The 25,072-nt window shown below is 41.2% G+C and overlaps 1 protein-coding gene across 4 annotated transcripts in view; it reads right to left on the bottom strand.

Moving 5' to 3' along the window:
- SPAG16 (sperm associated antigen 16) overlaps window positions 1-25,072 on the bottom strand; it is a 786,899-nt gene that overhangs the window by 115,305 nt on the left and 646,522 nt on the right. The gene's annotated exons all lie outside the window — the stretch shown is intronic.

Genomic DNA, 25,072 nt, shown 5'->3' with positions numbered 1-25,072 from the left:
TGGTTGCGAGCGGCTTTCAATCAGGCACAGCCATCCAATCAGCTGCACTGCACTCTGCATGAGGGGAAGGGGGAAATCCTGGACATTTCTACCTTATTAGAAATCCCCCCCAGACGGCCATTTAAAGCTAAAAAAGCCGGACATGTCCGGGGAAACCCGGACGGATGGTAACCCTATGTAAATGAGGGGGGTTAGGTTCCAGGGAGATTTTTTTTCACCAGACAAAAGACTATATATATATATATTACACACACACACACACACACACACACACAGTATAAGTTTTAAACAAACAATTTAATACTGGTACACAGTGATGATGATTGTGAAGCTTGGTTGAAGTGAAGGAATCAGAGGGCGGGATGTTTCCAGGGAATGCCTTACTGCTAAATGATGAACTAGCAATTGGCTGAGCCCTCAAGGGTTAACTCTCACACTCTACTGTACAAGTCAGCAGGAAAGGAGGGAGGGCAGACAAAGACACACACTGTGTGTGCGTGTGTGTGTGCATGAGAGAGAGAGAGAGAGATGCACATTTCCCCTTTAAGTATGAAGAGTGGGGTCAGAAGTACACTGCCTTGTTAATTAGATCAGCAAGCTGAGACCTGACAGTAGCTGCAGCTGCTGCCTGGAAGCTCCCTCTGTCGTGTGTCCCCCCTGCTCTATGGAAGACGGGCTAAGCGGGGTGCAGGAGCAAGGGGGGACACACGACAGAGGGAGCTTCTAGGAGCTTCTCCCTCTTCCTCCCCCCCCACCCCAGGAAGCAGGAGTCTCAGGGAGCATCTCCAAGGCAGAAGGCAGGAGCAGCACACGGCAGTGGGGGGAGGGACAGCTGCAACTGCCAGCCTGCTGGGCAGCTGCTGCACAGGGAACTTAGGGGAGTGGAATAGGGGGGCTGTCGGTCCACCCTCATTCCAACCACCCCCAGCTAGCTGCAACGGGCTGCTCTTCCTGCAAGCAGTGGACAAAGCAGGTGGCTGCCATCCGACGTTAGAAGGGAGCATTGCACAACTTTAAACGAGCATGTTCCCTAATTGATTAGCAACGTAACAACGAAACAACATTAACCGGGACGACTTTAAGTGAGGAGTTACTGTATGGATTTAGGACCCTAAGGGTATGTCTACACTGGAAAGAAAAACCTGCAGTGCCGAATTTCAGAACCCACTACTGACTTGAGGTTGCAGGGCTAAAAATAGCAGTGTAGATGTTCCCACTCAGGCGAAAACTTTCAACTTCTCCCCCTGCCCCAAAACCACACACCACATTTTGGAGATGATTTTGGTGCCCCAAAATGCATTTTTCAGTAATGTAATTTACTAAGCACTAAAAAAAGCCTGCCCAGCTCTTCTAAGCAGCAACGTCCCATTGAAGATGAAAGCCAGTTGTGCTCCTAAGACAGTTAGGTGCATTTGAAAATCCCATAACAAACTTTAGGCTCCCATTTAAAAAAAAAAATAGCTTAAGTCTTTTTACCCATTTATTTTCTATTGCACATGCCCAGATTTGAAGGATGATAACTAACTTTTTATATTTAAGCTTCCCTACAATTCCTGATCAACTTACTTATGTAAACAGTCATATTCACTTAAATTGGACCAAGTCGCTTGAGTAAGGTAAGAAGGATCTATTCCCAGACTAGAAGTAGTAAAATAATGTATACAAAAGAAGTCAGAAGCCAGCTTCACCGGCATGTTCCAGCTGCTTTGGGCCGCTCCAGTGAAGTAAAACAGTTATAAACCTGGTTTAATCACCCAGGCTTAGGGCAGTTTTGCTTCACTGGAGTGGCATCATTTGTGGAAAATTGTATTTTTTAAAAAAATTATTAAACTGATCTGGGGCCACAAACACGGAAATTCATTAATAATAACTGTACACCTATGGCATGATGTAACTACAGGGCAGAGTTAAGGTTGTTTGCATTTCCATAAATTAATAAGTGTATGGTTCTTTTATATGTAAACATAATTCTGAATTTCATGTGTTTGGAATGTTTAGTTTTTACATAATTACAAGACCCCAGTAATGTTTTTTTCCCCAAAAGTTACTGAGACATACTCTCAACCTTATTTCCATTTTAACACAATTTCTATTTGGAAATATATATAGTTCTCCATCATAATAGTTCTGAATTAGAATTATGATTGGAGCACAAGATTCAGTGAATTGGTGCTTATACAGATTTGTATCTATAGGGCCAATTTTTCCAATGTAGATGCCTGAATTATTTTTGCAAAATTTAATTCACAGATTAATTGCATACAGAAAGCATGTATTTGCATACACAGAATGGATAAACATCTACCTGGGTGTGGACGAGTGTTTTATTTTCTTGTGCTACAGGTATGCATGCAAAATCTCTCCTCCAAAATCAATTCATTCATTTCCCACAATCAATTATTTCTCCTTTCTCTGAACAATCAATTTGATGCTTCAAAATTATTCTGTCTTCACAAAAATCAATTCATTCTATACTCTCCTCCCCCATCTTTGCAAGGCTTCTATATAGATTCTGCTGGTTTCGACTTCTCCTAGGATTTCAGCTTCCCACCTCCTCCCTGAGCTGGGATCTACTCCTGTCCTGGCTCCCACACCCCTCCTGTGAAAAGAGCAGCAGCTTCAACTGTTTTGTCCCATCCGCTCTCTTCCTCTCCTGCAAGAAGGACAGAGGAGCTTGGGATTATGTGCCCTGTTTTCCCCCTTATTAAGGAAGCAGCAGCCCCTGATGGGCAGCATGAAGGGGAGTCTGTAGGGGGAACACCAGTTGGAATTCCCAGCCAGAGCTAGGGGCCTGTCACTGGGGCAGACATATCCCCTTCATAGTCACTGCAGTTTGGTATGGTCACAATGAAGTGCAGCTCAGTGGCATAAAAGGTCTATTGGGATAAGCTCAGGACTCCTACTTTCCAACCCCATGGAATCCCTCTATGGACTTGGTAAAGTTATTAACCACTCTGCCTCAGTTTCACCAGCTGTAAAATGGGGGAGGGATAGCTCAGTGGTTTGAGCATTAGCCTGCTAAACCCAGGGTTGTGAGTTCAATCCTTGAAGGGGCCTTTTAGGTATCTGGGGCAAAATCACTACTTGGTCCTGCTAGTGAAGGCAGGGGGCTGGGCTTGATGACCTTTCAAGGTCCCTTCTAGTTCTAGGAGATGGGATATCTCCATTAATTTAATTTATAATACTTGCCTTCCTGAGAGGTCATTTTCAGGATTACTTGGTTAATGTTTGTGAAGTGTTATATATGTGCTATGAATCCCCAGAATGCATATAAACCCCTCTAGTAGCTGAGGGCCTAACGTGCCCCACACCGTCAGCTTAGTTTGATATTTCCCCCTTGCAATCCCCTCTAAATGCTGACAACAATGCACAAACAGCAGGGATCCACTTGTCTTACAGTAAGAGGCCAGGTTGTACCTGAAGATTCACTATACCCATAAGCCCTACCACATGCATGGACACACATACAACTGTTAAATAAAATGAGCTAGCTAAGTCTGGATGCTTCCTAAAAGGTCACCTCACTAACCCCATAATGTTCATGCCAGCCCTGTACAGTACAGATGGGATCATGATGAACAGCACTCAGTTTGGTTAGACATGACAAAAAATTGTTTCCAAGGTTAACCCCAAATGCTAAGGCTGGTTAAACCAACATCCTAACGATTTCTTCTGCTTCAAGTTAATTCTCTATGGTTGGCATCCCTGACAGTAAGCAAAGATCTCCTTGAATGATGAGAAGTTTTGCACTTTATCGAACGAGTCAAATTCAAGATGGCCATAAGAACTGAAAGAGCAAGCCTATAACAAGTTAACCCCTGAACATGCCAATACGGTTGCCAACTCTGACTGAAGCTTTTCCGGGAAATTTTTTTGCCCTACGTGATGTAATGTCATTTTCTTAAAATTTCATATTAAAATCTCCTGGATTGCTTTCAGTGGTCACCAGGAAATCGATGCCAATTCCGGGAGACTCCAGACCAATCCGGGAGGGTTGGCAACCCTACATGCCAATGGAATCATTTTAACTCTAAAGTTATGAAAATAAGTTCAAAATGAACTTTGTGGACTGATCTAACAGTACTTTCAATTTCTTCCAATTATAATGTTTATTTGCCTACATACATGTTTTTACAGCTATAAAAATGAGCAAACATTGAATATGCATTTACAGTAGCAAAAACAAGTCTGAAACATGGAGTATGAATTTTTAAATACCATTTTTTTGTTCCCAGAAACCCTGTTGAGTGAAGTCAGGTTAATTGCTTCTGAGTCTCTTTGAATAATGCTCCAAAACTCAGTATCGACAGTTACACCATTCTTCTGTTACCAATGTATCCCACAGCCATAGCAGTGTATAACTGTTACTCATTTTGGCTTTTAGATCCACATGCTAGGTTGAAAGCCAATATCAAACACTCTTGCTCTGCCTTAGATTTTTAATCACCTTCTTATCCAGTGTGTATACATTTTGGAGGCATTATTTAATCTAACATGCAGCAAGAAGATTGCTGGCTCATTTCCCTAATATATTCCCTCCAAATTATCATCTTTCATGATGGTAATGGTATCTTGGCTCCATACGCTACACTATTGTTGTTATCCAATACTCTGTTCAGTCTTAATCAGTCGATTGCAATCAGACTAAAGCTTCAAGGTAAACAGGATTCTGAGTTTTCCACAGTGTAGCAGCTCCAAAATTACTTAGCAGTCCATTAAAAAAATCCGCTATCAGTAGAGATGGGAAAGTTAAGGTTGCCCAGTGAAGCATTCACAGATCAACTGGTGGGATTCTCTGCTTTTTAAGTAGTTGTGTTATCATGGACTGTTGCAGGACAGCATGGAATCCTGAACTCATGTCCTGGGAGGCAAGTGCAGGAGAAACTAATTTTCAAACAAAAATGTATTTAGTTGTAATTTAAAATTCTACCTAGAATCAGTTACTGATTCCAGATCTTAAAATGTTTTGTTTGAAGATTCACAATTCATCATGAAGACCTACAAGAGCAAACATTTTAAGTTTACTCTCAAAGTGTTTGCAACTTTTACTCACTGTTCTATCAAGCAAAGACATCACCCAGCCAATGAAAGAATGGACTACAGTGTATGCAAGCCTAATAGATAAAAACAAAAATCACGGCAGCTTTCTTGAAGCTACTTTGCTGTGCTCTTCATACTCTGCATCTTTCTACATTTACACATTCTCACAACGGAAGGGCCTCCATGGAACACTAAAATATTTTGAAATGTGGCCTTTTAAAAAGGAAAAAAAAATGGAACATTATTTCCGTGACTGGCATTTAAAAGCAGTATCAAAACTTTCTTAGTTCGATGGACAACAGGAATGTTTACAGCCTGAAAATCATAAATGCCATGGAACAGATAATGATAACCTCCACTGACACAACGAATAAGATATATTCAGTTTTTAATGGCTTTTGTGATTTTTCTTATGTGAGCTGCATACTATGTACAATGTATTTTAGTCCTCAGTACTTGGAAGCAAGATCTCCCATTATTATTCCACATTAGCTCCATTTGCTGATTTGATGACTAAAGGCCTATTGGCCAGATGCAAATTCTGCCTTCTGATGTTAATCTAACAAGCACAGAAGCCATGAGCCTGCCATTCTACAGTCAAAAGCTTGAATGAATCAGGAGAATCATTTTGTAAAGTATTGCGTAAAGCTAAGCTAGATGCAGTAATTATCTGGAGGAAGCTCTCAGTTCTGTATGAGAACATTTATATGAATAATAAAGAAAATGGTCTTATTTATTAAGATAAATCACTTCACCATGAAGATATTCAGTTTTTTCCTAGTCAAAAATGTTGCCCGAGGGCTTGATCTGAGAAGTTGCAGAGCACTCTAGCCTTGAGCCACTAAGCACAAGCATAACTTTAAGCAAGTATGTAGTTTTAGTGAAGTCAATGGGGCTACTCATGTGCTTAAATTTAAGCACATGCTTAAATTCTTTACTGGTGCAGACTAGAAAGCATGGAATATTGTTAATTCTCCCAACACCAGTCACACTGGTATAATCTGATGTACTCTAGCTCAAAGGGATGAGAAATATTGATTTAAAGCTGAGTGGGTTTTGCCTGTAGCTTCCTGATAATAGTTACTTCCATAATAAATATACTTCTCTTGTTCTGAATTTGCTAATAATTGCTGGTATTTTTCTTAAGAATTTGGGTTTTAGTTACATTGTTTAATAGACTTTCATCTTTGAATAATGAGAGCTGAAAGAAGTAAAGGTGAAAGACTATTACAATTAGTATTCAGGACCATAAATGTGTAAACATATGGGTAAGGAAAGCTTATGAATTAAAGCTGTCTGGTTGCTGGAGACTGGTGAAATTTTAATTATAACTGAATAGAGCATGCATTTATATGAAGATACTGTATATGGTTCAAGTGTCATAATATTTTTTACTCCAATACAGAAAAGACCTTCAGATTCATTTAATTAGCAGTTATTCACATCATGACATTCAATACTTTATTTCTTCCTAGAAACAAGTAGGTTAAAAAAAACACAATAAGATATATACCAAAAAACCCAATTATATAATACTGTCATGCTTCAGTGTCTGAGCCAACCATGAGCTGATGTGGTTAGGAAGAAACTTGCCTGATGAGCAAGTTGTTGCTTAACTGATCGTAATGGGGTTTCGTATGCCTGCCTTTGAAATAGCTTGTATGATCAATTTTGTAAACAAGATACTGGACAAGACGACATATGGATTTGATCCAGTACAACTCTTTCTAGGATTCCCTGTTCTGCAATCCAAGAGGACCCAAAAGTCTCCAATTGCTGGAAACCAAAAATGTTTCATTTTTAAATCTAAATTTTTCTGTTTGTGGTTGACAAAAGCCTTGAAAATGTGGAAGAAAAAAATTGACAAAATGAAAACATTTATATTTTCATTTGTTTGCAGGATAAACAAACAACATTCCAAACAGCTCTGATTTAGATATAGATATCCGTGTACACACATGAACACTTTTCTAATTTTGTCAATATCTAGAATATAAGAATTCAATCTCATCATGCCTTATTTCAACCTGTTGATAAGCAAAAAGACATTTTCTACTAATAATAAATACCTACACAGGTAACATGTAGAATGATTAAAACTTCACACCCAGAGCCCCCGCACCCAACCCCCCCCACACACACACCTGTTTTTTCTCTCTGGCTACACAAAGGATACTACATTCACAATATCAAGAAAATAAAAGTATCTCAATAAAATATTACCTACAGCAGAAGTAGAATCAGTAAGGACCTTCCATCTCCTGGTATTTCTGAGAAGTGAATGCTTGCTAGCATTCTTACACAGGAATAAAAAACGCTTTAGCAATAGATGGAAAACGGTCCTCATTTCTGCATAATATCAGTAGTAACTATACTGTAAAACAGCCTAAAAAGAAACACTTTCTTTATTAGCTTCCCCAGGCAACACAGAAGAAAAGTTTACAAAATGCAGACTGACATATTTCTATGCTCTCCATTCCTCTGCATAAAGAAAGATTATTGCAAATCAAATAATTGGTTGGGGCCCAGAGAGAAGTGAATTTACTTGCTGCTTGGTGTTCCTTTTGAAATAGGCATGATGTGGTCTTTTGAAGATCTTTTACTTGTGTTTCTAGATCAGATACAGGGGAATAAATCAAATCCAACATCTGATCCATCTGTACTAAGGCCTTAGTTGCTAGTGATTCTAAAGTTGTACAGGTGTTTGTTTTTCCCCCTCTCCATTCAAATGGATTAAACTTGGGATTGGGATTGCTCGAAGGCCTGAAACCTTTATCTGCTGACTGTTTGGAAATTGCAGATGATATTTCTCTCGTAGCCGCTATCACAAAGTCTTGAAAAGTGCCCAAGGCACTCTCTCTACAGAGAATCCCATTACATATAGGTAATTTCCTCAGCTGTGATCTATTCCTAATTAAAAACTCGTCATTAGATCTTGCCTTGGACTGCTAGATTCACTAGATAGGATGGGCAAAATCTTTATTTTGCTATGCCTAAGCATGTAAAGAACATTATATCCAGATCCCCAGGAAAACAAAATATCTCTGCGCAAAATGTACCTAAGACACAAATAATTGTTGCGAGCAAACAAAAATAGGGGGAAAACTACTTACCAAAAGTGTCTAAGTAACCCAAAAAGCAACACAGGAAGGGGAACCAGACAGAATGAGTCTAGAGGCAGTTCAAGCATCTTCACATAATAGTGCACCTTGGTAACTCTAGCACCAATGCTGATAGCAACTCTGTTTAGATAAAAACAGAGAGAACAATAAAGTAGCCTGTATCCCATCAGGATTTCTAAATTCATTTTATCCCAGGTCTCGCATATCATTTGAAGACATTCAAGTGAATATTGTGCACCACTATTCCCTGTTCTAGCTGTCCAGCCTTAAGCCGAATCAAGAACACAGATGAAGAAATTGGTGCCAACATAGGGACAGGTGCATCGTGCATGAAAAGTCAGGCACCTCATCCACAATAAAACCATCAGGTGAGGGTTTTAGCAACAGCTAACATTGCATTAGTCAGTATGAGCTGAAGTTTGGACTCACTGTTCACTGCCGTCTGCTTCAGAGAGGATATCCCAGGCATGTCAAGAGGGAAGAGACAAGCGTCTACAACCTGACCTACACCGAAACATCTGATCTCTTCCTGCCTGATCTCCCCATGCTGCTATGAAAATGGTGGATAAAAAAGCCAGAATTCTCAATCCTAGAATCAGTCACCATGTTGGTTCACTGATCCCTAGCCACTAACAGCCACGTTCCATTCTCTAAGGCTTCATGTTAACCCTATGGGCCTTGTTGGACTGCAGCCATTACAACTGGAAACATAAATGTATCACAGGGGAGGTTTCAGAAGGAATTCTCCAACTGTTCCCCAAACCAAACCCACAGGAATGTGTGCAGAAGGCCCTCACCCAGTCCCCTTATCCTATCCATAAAACACATCTCTCAGCTCAAAACAGACCTTACCATGAGCTCATCCTATGGCACCTGACTCCTTTAGGTGTAGATGTCCATGGTCACGGGGGATACCATTCCTGCTCACCCCCTCTGTCAGTCCTAACCAGGGAAATCCTAGAATGATCTATTTACCCACTCGGATCCCTCCCCTTTCCTTCAGCCCTTCCCATCATATGTCCAACCAAAATAAAACATAATATGGCTAATAAATGAAGAAACGGGAGCAGCTAGTCACAGATCCCAGCTAGCCACCGTTGACAATAAAGACAAGCTATTAAATAAAGGGTTTTTCTTCAGAAGTCATACAGAAGCCCTATATAGATCTTCCTGGTCAACACGGGGGCAGATGGGGCACTGAAAATCTGACATTGGGACAGCAGCTTTCAAAGGTGGCCCCACTGTAATTAATACAAGAGCCCAAACTTTCCCTTGTGTCAATAGGGAAAAGGCAGGAGTCTTGCCTGTGCCTGCCAGATGAGATGCAACAGCCGCTCAGCAGGGAGGCAGCATGGTGGGGGGGGGGGGAGAGGAGGACAAAATTTCAAAACAAAGTCAGTAAATAATATGTCACAGAATGGTAAATAAAGACTATTAAGACAAATAATAGTAATACGGAGCTCTTCAGAGCGAAGTGTTTATTATGGCTTGCTGTATGGGCTTGATTAAATTCCCACTGCAGTCACAGGAAACACTCCCATTGGATGTTGATAGAGTTGTTCCTATAAGTTTCAAATTCTGCACAAGCATTAACTAACCATGTAGTTCAATATCCTGCTATATATGGCTCAACGGTGTCTGTGTGGATGGACTCCTGCACCCACGTGGAGCCCCACTGAAATTAATGGGGCTCTAGTAAGCACAAGGGTTGGCTAGCAATGCAGGATCGGGACCTAGAATGTCACTTGTCGCTAAAATAGAAACACCGATGAGTGAAATATGGACAGAACATAACACTGCACTTCCTGTCCTAAGCCATTGTGAAGAATACTGTATCCTACAAGGGGTGGGTTTAGGTAGGCATGATGTAATTACACAAGTTAGAAGATGACCAGGACACCTGGGTTAGCAAATTTACTATATCAAAGCATTGTGAGATCTTTAATTACTACAAGTTGTCAGTGTTGTTGTAGCTGATTGTTGGTCCCATGATACTAAAGACAAGGCAGATGAGATAATATCTTTTACTGGACCTACTTCTGTTGGTGAAAGAGACAAGCTTTCAAGCTACACAGAGTTCTTCTGCAGGTCTGGGCTTGAAGAACGTTCAGACCCGAAAAAGAGCTTTGTGTAATTTTGAAAGTGTGTCTCTCTCACCAAACAGATATTAACTCACCCACCTTTGTTGATCCAAAAACAGATATTACCTCACCCACCTTGTCCCTATAGGTGGTCAGGAATTTAGTTTTACAACTGATCAGAAATTAAGGGATTTGGAGTTCCAGTGAACTTGGCAGGAAAAAGAAACATTCTAAATCTGAAATTCAATTCTCCAAATCAAGTTAGCATTTCTTTGAAGGGACTAATATAAATTGTTCCTTTTTTGAGTTGATCTTATCTTATTCTGCACTCTCTCTGTCTCTAAAGTTTACATTAAGAGCTTAACACTGAAGCCTGATCAACACGGGGGGGGGGGGGGGAAGGGGGGAAGAGAGAACCAATCTAAGTTACGCAACTTCAGCTACGTGAATAACATAGCTGAAGTCTTTAGAGTAGCAGCCGTGTTAGTCTGTATCCGCAAAAAGAAGAACAGGAGGACTTGTGGCACCTTAGAGACTAACAAATTTATTAGAGCATAAGCTTTCGTGGACTACAGCCCACTTCTTCGGATGCATATAGAATGGAACATATATTGAGGAGATATATATACACACATACAGAGAGCATGAACAGGTGGGAGTTGTCTTACCACCTCTGAGAAGTCGACGTACTTAGATCGACTTACAGCGGTGTCTTCACCACGGTGAGTCGACTGCTGCCGCTCCCCCGTCAACTCCGCCTGCGCCTCTTGCAGTGGTGGAATACAGGAGTCGACGGGAGAGTGCTCAGGGATCAATTTATCGCATCTAGACTAGACGTGATAAATCGACCCCCGCTGGATCAATTGCTGCACGCCGATCCGGTGGGTAGTGCAGACATACCCTAACATAATTAAACTAGAATTTGGAACTCTTACAGAATTCCATATTCTAAGAATTTTAATACAATCTACAGAGGTTCAATCGAGTTAGAAGGAGATTATGCCACCAACTTAAAAGAAAAAAAAAATTAAGTGATTCTTAAAAGCTGACCTCCCGGTCTCATCTTTGAGGCCAGATACATCCACTTCGACCCTCAAGGTTCAATAAAGAGGTCTAAAAAGCACATATGCTTATCTCTGATGTTTTTCCTGGTAATTCTGCTTATGAGGTACTTCTGATGATGTACTCAGAATACTCTAAATCAGTATATACATGCCTGCTCTTCACAAATGGCAAAATATCAGCCCTAAATGCCTAGAAATGCTAAGACAGTGGCTTGAAGATGACCACAAGTTTTTGAGACCATGTATTCCTTTTTCTAAAATAAACCTTAACAAAGTAAGGCTTTTATGCAGTTCTGACCAATGTGCAAGCAGCCTTCCCACATGGTTTTAAATTAGATATAAAAGAATTAGTATCCTAGGTTTGAGAAATGGTTGCCTAAAGGATTCATGCTGAGAACAAAAGAGAGAAAAAAGCTGCTGTGGTCAAAGAGAGATGTTGGTGTTTTGCAGGGGCTATTATTCATGACCAAATGACAAAAAATAAAACTCATTTAAATTTTATGTGCTAAAGTGACTTAGTCCTCTAAGAAACAGTATATGCATAATAATAATTGTATAGTTTCTTAGCAAGGAAAGAGGGGAAAATAAGCAGGAGAACAGCATTTTTGAGTGGTAAGAGGTCTATGACCTCTAGTGGGAATTCTTCACATAAGGGGTATATTGCTCCATGGGGAACAGAAATAGTTGTAAGCAGATGGGCTTGTGCAAGTAGAAATAGCAGTTCCACAAGTAACTGGTTTCTTTAATATATGACAGTTCACATCCACCAGAGCTTTCAGCGCCACACTGCTTCATCTTTTCTGACATTCTGCCCATTTTGTACATTCACAATACAATGGCCAAATATGAAAAATAATTAGACCAAATGGCCACGTAACCCTCAATGGAAACAATACATTTTATGCAAAACAAACCACTTTCTTAGGGGACTGTCTGTTTAATGAATGGGAGTCCATCTGTTCACAACAGTTCCTTGGAAAGTATTTGCTTTGCCTACCAAAACAAATATTGACTGCGCTGGGTGGTTTGTTTTGTAAAATTGTATAACATCTATGAAATCAAAGGTATCTGGGTTGTATTAGACCCAAACAGTCAAAGCATCAAACTTTAAACTGCATTTCACTATGTTACAAGGTGCTTACATTATAAGGGCAACCCTGGGGGGAATTCCTCCTGTTAGCCAGAGAATGACATTCTCAGTAATTGTTTTCTCTCCATGATGAATGCCTGGGATGTTGCAGAGGTGAGGGTCACATGTCTCCTCCATGATTATGAGGAATCAGACAGATATAGAGCCATTAGAGGCTAGCATAGAAAACCCTGTCTGTGCAGACAGCAGAAGCAACGGGCCCTGCTGTGCCCTCAGGGAAGCCAACAGTTATGCTATTAACTTCAGTGGGAGCAGGATAGGGCCCACTGTTCTTGCTTTTTATGATGGCACAGGCGAAGTCCTAATGATCATTCTGCAGTGTCTGTATTCAGCAAGCAGTTCTGCTCACCTAATTGGGTAGTTTCTTGTGATAAGAGCTTGTTATCCAGTCCTAGGCAGGGCATCAAAAAAACACCACACACCATGTTTTCATAGTAAAACATTGGCTCATACAGCAAAAGTGCACTGCACCCGGGCAATATTATCTCTGCAACCATACGCGCATTAGTATCTATTCTTTATTTTATAGATACGCAACTATTGTGTCTTCACTTATTAAATGCCCCTGCTTTTGCCATTTTTGCCCTCCCCCATTAGCATTACTGCGAGGTTCACCTCTCTGCCACTGTAACCTGTCATTCTCAAAGGAGAAGACAAAACAGAAACGTGAACTTCAAAAATTAGAACAAAAGGATTTTTCTAATAGGAAAAGAAATGAAATGTATTTTAAAGTATAACTTAACAATAAAAATGAACTATTATAAAATGCGTAGCAAATGTAGCCACCTTTTCTAGTCCGGGATGGGGTAGGATTGGAGAAAAGTAGTTCCCTGGAGCTCTCAGAGAGCAGCACACAGGCTGGGTCAATTTAAACTGAAATTGGCTGCCTGTGTGTGTTTAAAAGACAAACAACACATGGGAGCTGGACCAGGAACCTAATTGATAGTCAGGCCAACCTCCTGCAGGACCCAGACAGCCTGCCCATGGTTTGGACCTCCTGGCATGTCAGCTGAGCCCAGACATCAACCGTTTGTGTAGAAGAAAGAGCTGGGTGAAGGGAACAGCAGCAGGACAGAATACAGTTCCTAGAGGACCTCTCCTGCAGTAGGCCTGGTACCCCATTTTGTCTCTCAAGGGCTGCATGCCAGCTGAGCCTAATAGGCTTCCCTTGCACCTGTATCCAAGGGCCAACCAGATATTGAAACTGACCAGGAGCACTCTGCTCCACAAATGAGATACTGATCTCTCAAAGATTCTACCTCATCAGAAAGACCGGACCACATCTGGTACGGCTCTCTTGCCCCAGAAGCCAGTGGATGAACACAGCATGGGGAAGCTGAGCTAAAACTCATTGAAGCAATTAGATGCCATCGTTGACGAAACCTTAATAAGAACTATTTTTCTTCCACACAGAATGTATATGTTGTGTGTCCTTCGGGTATACCTGTTCAGATGTACAGGTACAGCACGTGCAATATGCAATTAAAAACAGAAGAAGCAAAAATGAAAGGTTTCCTCCATTTTTGCACAGGTAAAACCCGGGTGGGGGGGGGAAAGGGGGGAAAGCTTTTCTTAAAATGCATCCTTCAGCTACTAAAAAAAAAAAAAAAAAAAAAAAGACACCTGCAGTTAACTGAAACCCCTCTAACAGTAATTTTCTGGAACTAGTTTTGGACAGTAATCAATATTCAGAGTTCTTGTGGCCAGCTGCCATAATATGCACACTGACTCATGTTGGGGCAGTGTACAGCCATGTCAGAACACCACTTTCCCCTCCCCTTGGGTAACTTGCCTTTTTGAGGTGCAGTCGCTGAGTCCCTTCAAGCCTGGTCACTGAAGATTTAGCTTGGATTTTATGCAGGGGATGCCAAGGCTGAGGGAAGGATCCTTGGGTGCTTCCATTCTCCTATACCCTGGCAAGGACCAGATACAAGCTAGGCTTTGGAGAATAAATCAACAGATTTCTGACTACCATGGGCCAGTAGGTACTGCGGTGTCTAGAGATACTTACATTTCCCTATCTCCACAGCTCTAATTGTGACAAGGAGATATGCCAACATTAAAAAGGAAATGGGATCAACGACTATGACCTAACATACCCCTCTCATCCAGGGGAGAATAACAGGTGACTATTATTATTACAGTCGGTGATATGTACTAGTGGAGATGGAATGGCTGCATGGTCACCCCATGTCCTATCCCTAGGCTGGAAGGTGAGAGGTCAGTCACTCCTAAACCCTGCATTGGTTCCCATTTGGAAGGCCCATTCATTCTCTTCCTTCTGGGGAAACCAAGATAACCCTTCAAGAGCATGGAAGTCACAGAGATAGGTCTGTGAGATATAACAAGCCCTCATAAGTATGGAGATTATATTTTGCATAACCTTATGGATCACTTTTTGTCCCTAATTGGGCCTTTTAACCCCCTTGATAATTTGTCAATATAAATTTATGACTGCACTTTTTATTGTATTTCATTTTAAAGAAGATTACATGCTTACGAAAGGTGCCAGACTCAAAGCACTGGAGAATGACATCTAGCAGAACTAGCATAGGCAGCTGTGCTCTCTCTTCCCTCCACCCTTTGAGTATGCTTCATTCCCAAACTGGAGATGCAACCCTTCCCTCTCTCCACTTAGACCACCAATGGAGGTGTCAATTAGTGCCAGTTATTAGGCTACTAAATGAGGCACAACTTTTCATGAAGTCCACCAGCTCATTTTGGATTGGTCTTCAAAAAGCTGTCAGAATTTTCATCGCTATTGAACTGAGCCAGATTCTAACTACTGACCAAGAGGTGACAATCTCTGCACCCCATTACTAATCTCCTGAGCCATCCTCTTGTCACCGAATGCCTGTTATATCTTTACCCTATATTCTTTACCCTAAATTAAAAAAAATATACACACACGCACACACACACATTGTCAGATTCATTTGATACTTTATTTTATAAATTCCTGCTTTTTATTACATTATATATATATATATATATATATATATATATATATATATATATATATATAAAGGCAATACTGATCCCTTTAACAAAGTATAGTAGAGTAAGCCTTACTCAAAGCACAAGAACTGACTAAGCTGTTGATCTTTAAGTGAAGTTTTCATGGAAGAAAGCATAGGATGACCTTCAAGGGATATTTAGTGTCTGTAGGAATAAGCTAATCAGGAGATGAAGTCTTGTATCTAAGCCAGACTTTAGATCAACAGACTTTAGATGGAATAGTGCAGTCAGGCTTCCAGAATAAAAGAAAGGAGTTTTCATTAAATACTTGTAAACACATTCAAACTGGAAATGTAATAATTGTACCTTTGTGAACTAGAATTAACATAAATTCAAGAACACATGGACTTAGTAAAGTCACAAGAGCAGCCAATGCTCTAGGAAAACATTTGAGATGTTGAATAGATTTATATTTAAAAATACTTGTGCCTAGTTTGATTTAAAAAAAAAAAAAAACTATTGAAAAATTAAATAATCTGGTTTGTCGTTAGCTATGAGAGAATCAAAATTTTGATCAGTTATGTTCCACTTGGGAAGTGCAAACCTCCAATTGCTTTCAGCTTGTGTTAGTTTAACACAGGGATTTCAAAAATCATGTGGACATTTCTGGCACACACACTCAGAACAAACGATTCACCCATCATCAAGTTATGGGCTTAGTGCCAGTATAGCTGAGAGTCATGCTTTTCCTTAAAGAATAATGTTTAACCAGTCAGCTACTGCCGCATTCAACCTGGGGTACTCAACAAAACTAACAGATCAGTTTATTGCTCTAATGAGGTACCACACTTGCATCCAGAACTTCGTTTTAATGTTAGAGATATGCAGGCATGTGAGAAGAGAATATTTAATACTACAGTGTATCTACTTGACAAAAGCTGGCTCTATTAAACAGCTGTCCATCTTCCTGCACTCAGGGGAAGGAAGCATTCCTCCCTAGCAAAGATGAAGAGAATATCAATGGGGTTAATCTCTTCAAAGTGCTAAAAGCTCAAAGCAATTGCCTGCAGTAGTACAGAGTCCCCACCCCATTAACTCAGCAAAGAAAACAGACAAATATACAAAATACAATCCTGCATTTCGGGCAAAAAATATAAAGCACCGAGTTTCCAAACCATTCCCCTTCTCCTTTCCAAGATCCAAATATTTCGTACATTTTAAATCATGTGTGCATAGTGAAAATGTAGTTATACATATTACAATCCTCTTCTCCTTCCTTTCTACACATTTAAATAGCATGGACTCTGGTCACATTGAAAAATGTTCATGTCACGGCATAAGTATTGTACAGCATAACTCCCCTTGGTAAACAAAGAAAAATTACTCACTGGCAATTCCTTCCCTTTGGAAGGCAGAGACAGTCAGGAATAGACAGTGCTATATGGCTTCACCTACAAGGACACAAGGAGGCAAAATACCTGTCAATCAGATCCTATATATGAAGGCCCTGGTCTACCCACTTCTTTCCAGTTAGAGAATTTCAGAGGCAAAGGAAGATTGTGAGAGAGAGAGAGAAACGAGATGCACCGCGGTAGTCAGGGGAGAAGGATGTCTGATGGAAGAAGAGAGGACTACAACAAAAGGAATGATCATTGAGCAATTTTGCCTTGTTTTACATCCCTGTATTCCTATCCTAACCACAGAGTCAGTCAAGGACAGCCAGTAGATGTAGTCAGCAATGCCTGGAGGAGGGCTTATATTAATGTGTTGCTTGTAAGACTTTAAGACCAAGAGAGGCATCTTGAGATACAGCCATACAGCCCAGTCAGGACAAGGAAAGAGGATCAGGCCTTAGGCCAAACAAGTGCAGAAGACACAAGACCTTCCACAGTTCCAAAAACCGGAGATGTCTGACTACCAGGAGACAAACAACAATACTTCTGAATTATTCTTAGTTATTTTCCTGAAAACACTGGCTTGTGACAGCAGTAGCTGTTTGTCCCAATGCTTTGCAAAAACACCTGTGAGCAGGGATCTGATCCTGACAGACTAGGTGCAAACACAAGGGAGTCTGGATGATAGAGTTGAGGTGAACCAGGCCATTATTGGTGTTGCCAGCTGGAGACATACTGGCTGAAAATTATTAAGCCTCCATTGTCTTCATTAGTGATGGCTGAGTCAATAAATGCTTGAGCTGCAGAGTGATCTCCTGAAGAGATACATGCTAGGATACCAACCAGACACCCAGATAACATAGTTCCAAAAGGAAAAGAGTGCTCCTTGTCTCCTCTGTTCTGTTTAATCTGTGACTGTTGACTATTGGTTGCTCCACTATCATACATGCTTATAGAATATTGGGGATTCTCAAGTTTGTAGGGCTAAGAAGATAGCCTGAGGCTATAGGAGTCTCTGTTGGCCAGAGAAAGACTGTTCTCCTTGATCCAAGAGTGGATCCACACAGACACTTCAACTCAAAAAGCTGGCATCTGTACAGCTGGTAATGGGAAGATTTGGGATAGGAAAGAGGCCCACTAAAAGTGCAGTTAGGAGAACCATTAGGCAAAAGGAGGACTAAGCTGACTTGGGAAGAAAAATTCCTGGATAGATTGCCACCAGGCTAATATTAAGGACTTAAGAGGCCAAAGGGGCCAGGAATCACATCCACACAGGCTGCAAAATGACCCAGACCCTTTGAAAGACCTACTGAACTAGCTGGTTGTCTAGATTGCTCCCCACTGGAGAGACACAAACTCCAATTATTCCAGGCTGAAGAAGGCAAAAGAACTGGAGGGAAGTGGAAAGATGAGCTGTTATATATATATGATCGGTTCACCTACTTTATTCCTGGTAGGTGGATCTATAACACTGCCTGTAAGACAGAAAATCAAGAGTGGATAACAACTAGAAGTAGGGATTTTTGGTTTGTCTGAATTTTTACACCAAACTCAGAAAAATGCCGTGCGATTCCAAAGGATGAGTCAGATATAGCAAACTATATTTCCATATTCTCCTTATTTTATCCTACATTAATTTGAAGCTCAGGCATTGAATGATGAGGGGAAAAGTACCCTGAAGATTTATTAGTGTTGTTATATAATCTGCCTTTGGGATTAAAAAGATGAAGGCCAATAGGATGCTTGTAATAAATAAATTTTACTGCTGCTACAAATGCTAACTCCGTAAATGCTGCATGAGGGATCTCTTTTTTGTCAAGTTCTACTTTAACCATAAGAAAGAGGGTACTAAATAAAGTGAAAGGTAAAAACACCAGGAAAAATGGGGAGATAAGGGCCCAGATTCTCTCCTGCACCTGAATTCTAGACTACTCCAGTTTATGTCAGCTGGCGGTGGTCCTCAAAGACTGAGCATTGGTGGAGTGGAGGTGCATTCCACCCCGCCCCCATGGCCAGGCAGTTAATGCAGGAGAGCTGCATTAGACTGAGTGAGAGCTCTCCCTGGCTGGGAGAGTCTTCAGCTGGCCAGTTAGAACTAGATTCCATTTTGTGCCTCCTGATAGGTGCAAAGTGACCAAAACCAGGGGAGAGAAGAAGAATATCACTGTCATTACTGCCATTGGCACCAATCTCTAGCAAAGATCTGGACCCAAAACTCCAGCTGAAATTGAGGAAATGAAATAATTTTTGGGTGTGTGCTTCCAATTGCAGGATCAGATCTTCAAATACATTTCAGTACAAAATATCAAGTAATTATTTGCTTGGTTTCTTTCTTTTGTTTTGTTTTTTTTAAAGCACAGCACATAGTAATTTAGCCAGATCTGAATTTATTCTACTAAGCTATTTCTCCTCTTTTTAGCAAAAGGATTATTTCTGTTACACTCCTTCCTGGGTTGTCAGTCAAATTTCTATGGACTGGGTTATGCCTCTAGGTAATGGATAGTGCATAGGCTGTGCCAGTCCAGGAATAGCCCCAGGAAGCAGTGTGCCTCTCACACCCCTCCCCCCCCTCAAGTCACTGAAATAAAGAAAAACATTTTTGTATAGAATTTATGAAAGTGTGGAACCATTTCCTGTTCACAGATTTCAAAGTGGACCCATTTTTCATTTGTTGTGAACATTTTTGTGCATTTTCCAAAGTTTTAACATCAATGATCAAAATCGTGTTCCATCACAATTTCAAACATGATTTCAATTAAAAAAAATGAACAACAATGTTGTGGAAACACTCATAAAAACAAAAAACAGTAAGATGTCAACAATTTTTTGCCAAAAGTCTGTTTTCAGAAGGCAGCCATTTTTCACTCTACATTTCCTTTGTGCTAAAATGTCCCCCCAGCTCTAGTCACAATTCGTCCTCTGCTTTCTCCTCACTCCTGGATGTAATAATTTACCACTGATCTAGACCAACAGTTAATTACTAACTCCTCCACCAGGCGATGGCTCATCTACTCTGGCCAGTGAGGGGTCTGGTGTAGAACCCAGGTTCACCCTTACCCTCCCATCTATTACAGGGAGTGAACAGGTGAATAACCGAAAGCCAGGTTAGCCCGTCTATAGAAAATGTAAAGAGGGTCCTTATTTCCTTGTACTTGTATACAGTCTAAATCCCAAAATAGCTCTTAGTACTCTCCCTCCAAGAGGTCAGTAGGAAAAAAGTGAAGAATATCAGAGTGACTCCAAAATGCACATTGTAGATCTGAAGATTATAGATATTTCATCACACTGTAAGTGCTAGAAAGCCATACTCTACAAGTTTGATTTTCCCAGAATAAAATACTTGTCCTTTTCTTACATTTGCACATTGTTCAATGAAATAAAAACAAGCTGCACAGGCTTTTATTTTCCACCTAAAATAAAAAGGAGCTGGAACCTCTGAGCTCAAAGTTGGTATAAATTGCATTTAAATGTTTGTTTTAAATTCAATTTTAGATAAAACCAGGTTAGTAGTTATTTCTAGTGCCACCTGAGCAGCCTACAGTCTTTCGCTAATAATGTTCTATTTGCCCTGGGTGTTTCTGCAAATAAAATGCAGACCAAATTAACTGAAACTTCTATTAAAGGATTATCCCATTTATGAAATCAACCTTACAGATTACAGAAAATGACTATGTATTCAATTTTGCTTTGGCACCTTTTTGCTCAATTAAAAATGACTACAGACAAATCCTTCTTGTTGTTTGACTTGAGCTCATGCAGTATATGAGGACCAGAAGTTTGGAATTATAACAATATTTACTTTAAAACTGCTAATATAATATTCTAAGCAGCAGAGGCAGTGACCTGTATAGTTAAAGTTGCCCAACACTTTCCATTATAAGACCCTGGTTTCAGTTGGTTATAACTTTTCCAACTTTACATGGTTCAGGCTGAAATTTTCCCTTTTGAGAGCCTGCCTAAGGCTGATTTTTTGGGGAAAGTTTCAGCTAAAATGGTTCAGCAATTTTATTAGATTAGGGAAAAGTATGTTGTTTTGCCCATTTTCAAAAAAAAAAAAAATCTGTCAACCATTTGTTGTAAAGCTCTAGGGCCTCTATGCTTTGGAGCAGGGACTTGAGATTTGGCAGGTGTCTTTTGCTATCCTAATGAAAATTTGTCTTAATTTAGCCAGGTTATATCCTCTGGACAATCTCAATCTGTACATGCTCAGTACAGACTTTTTAGAGTTTGGCAGCTAAATTCTCTGAAGAGTCCATCTGCACAGAGCATGCTTCATCACCTCACAGTTCCTATGTGCTGCCTGGATTGCAATCTGCACAGAGTGACTTAGCATGCTCCATCCCAGGTCTGAGCTGGACATTCCTTATAATTACTCCTCCCAGCTGTTGTGGGCTGCTAAGGCACCCCAATAATATGGAGGAGGAAGCTTCCAGGCTCAAATGCAGAGGGCTGAGTAACAGGAGGTTGGTGCGGGGTGGAGATGCTGGATAAGGGGAGCAGGAGCAAGGAAAGGTGGAGTGCGGGGGAGAATAGGAGCTGGGAACTAGAGGACAGGAGCAGGTGGAAGAAGCTGCCACCGAGAATGCTCTGCAATCACACCCCATGTGTCTCAAGTTGGATACTCAGAAAATGAGGAACATACAGTGATTACCTATGAAAATGTTGGTTTATGTAACTTGCTCAGCATCACATTCACCTAGGAACTCTGGCTGAGGCAGGCACAGAACCCTGTTTTCTAAGGCAGCATTCAATTGCCTCGCTCACAGGACCAACCTTCCCTTCCTCTAGTTCCTCGCCTCATTTGCAGCCATGCTGAGCATTCACAACTGCAACTGAGGTCAATAGGAGCTGCAGTCCAACACACACGTGGCTACGAAATGCTAGGCACTCTGAAAAATCACCTCCTAGGCATCTCAATTTGAGCACCTAAAATCAGATGACAGTTTTGATAATTTTGGCTTTCATTTCTGTGCTTCAATCCCCCATGTGTAAAATGGGGATAATAATACAACCTCACCCCACAGAGGTGGACTGAAGATAGTATCTTAAATCTTTACAGGCATTAATGAAACTATGACGACAACAGCACAAAAAAGCCCATAAGGGATGACTCTGTATTCAGTTCAAGGTTTGGATGGTGTGCAGTAAATAATGCCTGGGTCCACAAATTGAATCCTGAGAATAAAAAGAAATATTGAATAGCAACCCACTCAAGTTCATCCTGTGCACTAAATGGGGCAGGAGTCCTGTGAAAAAAATAGCATGTGACCATGTAATTAAAGACTGCACCTTATGCACAAGGGGCCCAAATTAATATTGGACAGGCAACCTTAATACAGGCATTTCCTAACTATTGAATGCTTGCCTTGGGAACCGTACTGTTCTTTTAACAGTGTTTTCTGATGTAATACAGACAAACAGGGAGTCCTCTCATATGTTTAGAAAGCTTAGCAGTCTGTACATCACAACAAACCTTGCAGCAGAAATCATAGCGCCACCACACTTCTTTTACAGAGAGCACAATTTTCCTCCTTCTCCCCAAACTGGGTGTAAACGGACAAACAACGTCCCATCCCACTGTATCTGCCAGGTATAGTAAACTGTGCTACATTTTCCTGGTACTACTCGCTCGTTTCTGCATCTCAGCCATATCCCAAATGTCTTTCCTTACACAACAGGAGCGTAGTGTGTGCACTTTAGGGTTCAAAGAGAATGTCCTGTAGTGCTCACTCCTTACACTAACAGTTGCTATTAACTGTGCTGTTCATTTTTTCAGGTGGATTTGCGGGATGGCAACCGTGAAAAACACCGGAGTGCATCATATGCTGCAAGGTTGGTGGGTTGCTGATGAGGAAAGGAGGGGATTTGACAGGTGCATGGTTTGTGAATGTTAGGTGTAGTGGTCTATGTGTGCTGGAGAACAGATATAAACACCTGGAGATAGTGGTAAACTTACTTAAAGGACAGATCTGTTTTTAATAATAAAGGATAAGTCACAGAAATGTTAGGCCACGATACTGCACAAAGTCACCCACATGCTTAACTATGAGCCAATGGGGTACTCACAGTGCACAACGTTAAGTAGATGTGCATGTCTTTGTACGTCTGACATTAAGCTTGATCCTGATGATCAAGTCCCACAATGGGCTGTGCCCTAGCTATCTCAAGGACTGTCTCACTTTCCATACCTTAAGCTAGCATTGTAGTTTCTCTCAAACTCTCCTCCCTCTCCCCGCCAAACAAAAAACCCCTGGAACTATATTTAGAATGAGACTTGCAAGCACAAGGGTGTGTAGCAGCACGATGACTCACCCCTACGGCGCCTCCTACTGGTCATCCGGGAATTAGCTCTTTCCAACTCTTGCCAGCCGGTGTCCCTCCTGGACCCTGGTGCCATTTTATCTGGGTAGCTGCCCCCTGGCAATACCCCCACACTCTGCCTCTGAGTCTCCCCTCTCTCGGGAACCCCCAACCCTCTAAATCCTCCCCTTGCCTCAGTCTGGGCTACTGCCAGTCATCATCAAGCCCCGCCCACTCTCTGGGGCGGACTGCAGTGTAAAAGCCACCCATCATAAGCACGGGGGCGGGGTTGGACCAGCTGCCTTCCTCTACGACCCAGTACCTCTGTGGGCCTAGGACCAGGCCCTGAAGCCTGGGGAGTTGCCAGGCCTGGAGCTCCCCTGCTCCTCTGGCCTTTCCCCAGCCCTGCTTCACTCCCTGTACCCTTTCTGCAGACAGCCAAGCCCTGCTCCCTCCAAGACTGGAGAGAGCCTTTCTGAGCTCCTGGCTCCCAGCCTTTTTATACAGGCCAGCTGGGGCCTGATTGGGGCGTGGCCCCAGCTGTGGCTGGTTCCCCAATCAGCCAAGGTTTGCTGATTTCCTAGCAGCAGCCCTTTCGCAGTCTCAATCCTCTCCCAGGGCTGATTTTAAGCCCTTCATGGCAGGAGCGGGTGACCACCCCGCTACAGGGTGTAACATTTTGTTTGCATAAGTCTAAACTGTAGACAAGATTTACACCTAAGAAAGTGATCCAGTGAGAGAAAAGCTCAGGCAGAGCGAGAATAGACTTTACTGTTGATATTCAATCAGAGAAAGACTCAGGCATGGGGCGGGGGTCTATCCAAAGCCCACTTTAGGTAACTAGGGTCTTTCCATTAACTTAATTGGGCTTTGATTGAGGCTCAGAGAGAAAATGAATATCACTTTACTGCTCATATTCTCAGTTTCTGAAAAGAACTGCCTCACAGCGCCAATAAGCACTTCTGCCAACAGTAACATTCAGATAAACAGAACTAGCAAAGAGCATCTTCAGCAGCACCATCTGGTGCCTCCCAATGATGTTACAAAGAAACCAGGCTTTCTTGGTAGCAGCCCTGCACTGGAGAACTCCCTTTCAGCAGGTGTCCTATTGACAAAGGATCTTGCCATCTTCAGACCAAAATATAAGACCTTTCTCTTGACATTAGATTTCCCACAGTAACTATCTTAAACTGGTGGCAAAAGAAAACAAAAATCTTCCGTTAAGTATAATCACGTTGTTTTACAAGGAGCGGAATACTTTATTTATGTAAATTTTTATATGCGGCTATCTCGGCGATGGGAACAAGACGCATGATTAGATTTTAAGTGATTTGGGACAGGGACTGCCTTTTCATTCTGTACAATGCCTAATAAAAAGAGGCCTTTAATCCTAATTAGGGCATCTAAGTACTACCAGCATACAAATAACAGAGATACAGATACTGTAATATTCTATTTTAGTCAGATATTATTGCTTATGACTGCGTTTTTAAATTATGCTTCATTGTGGTCATTCTTCCCAACTTGGCATCTCTGTTGTGGTTACTCCTGCAGAGAAATTTTGGATTTTATCCAAATGATGGGAAATTTTGCCCATTCAGACTATCTGAAACCGATAAGCTTTCTACTGGAAACTTCCCATCTGGCTCAAAATACTGCTACTGCATTTTTCAGGGATGTGACTCCTTTACAAATGCCCCTACATTCCATTCCAGATATGGAAAAGCAAAACTCCTTCAAATCCACATCATGCAGAATGTGAGCTATTTTTCTAAACTCTATATTCTTATATAGAACACAGCTGAATTCAGACTTGTGAAAGTAGTGGAAAGTGTATAATGTCAACGTAGTTTCTGAAAATGACAATACATTCTTTAGTATCAGAGGGTAGCCGTGTTAGTCTGGATCTGTAAAAGCAGCAAAGAGTCCTGTGGCACCTTATAGACTAACAGACGTATTGGAG

The sequence above is a fragment of the Chrysemys picta genome, chromosome 11 (assembly GCF_011386835.1).
Source record: "Chrysemys picta bellii isolate R12L10 chromosome 11, ASM1138683v2, whole genome shotgun sequence".
Classification (NCBI taxonomy): Eukaryota; Metazoa; Chordata; order Testudines; family Emydidae; genus Chrysemys; species Chrysemys picta.
This window is presented reverse-complemented; position numbering and strand designations above follow the sequence as displayed.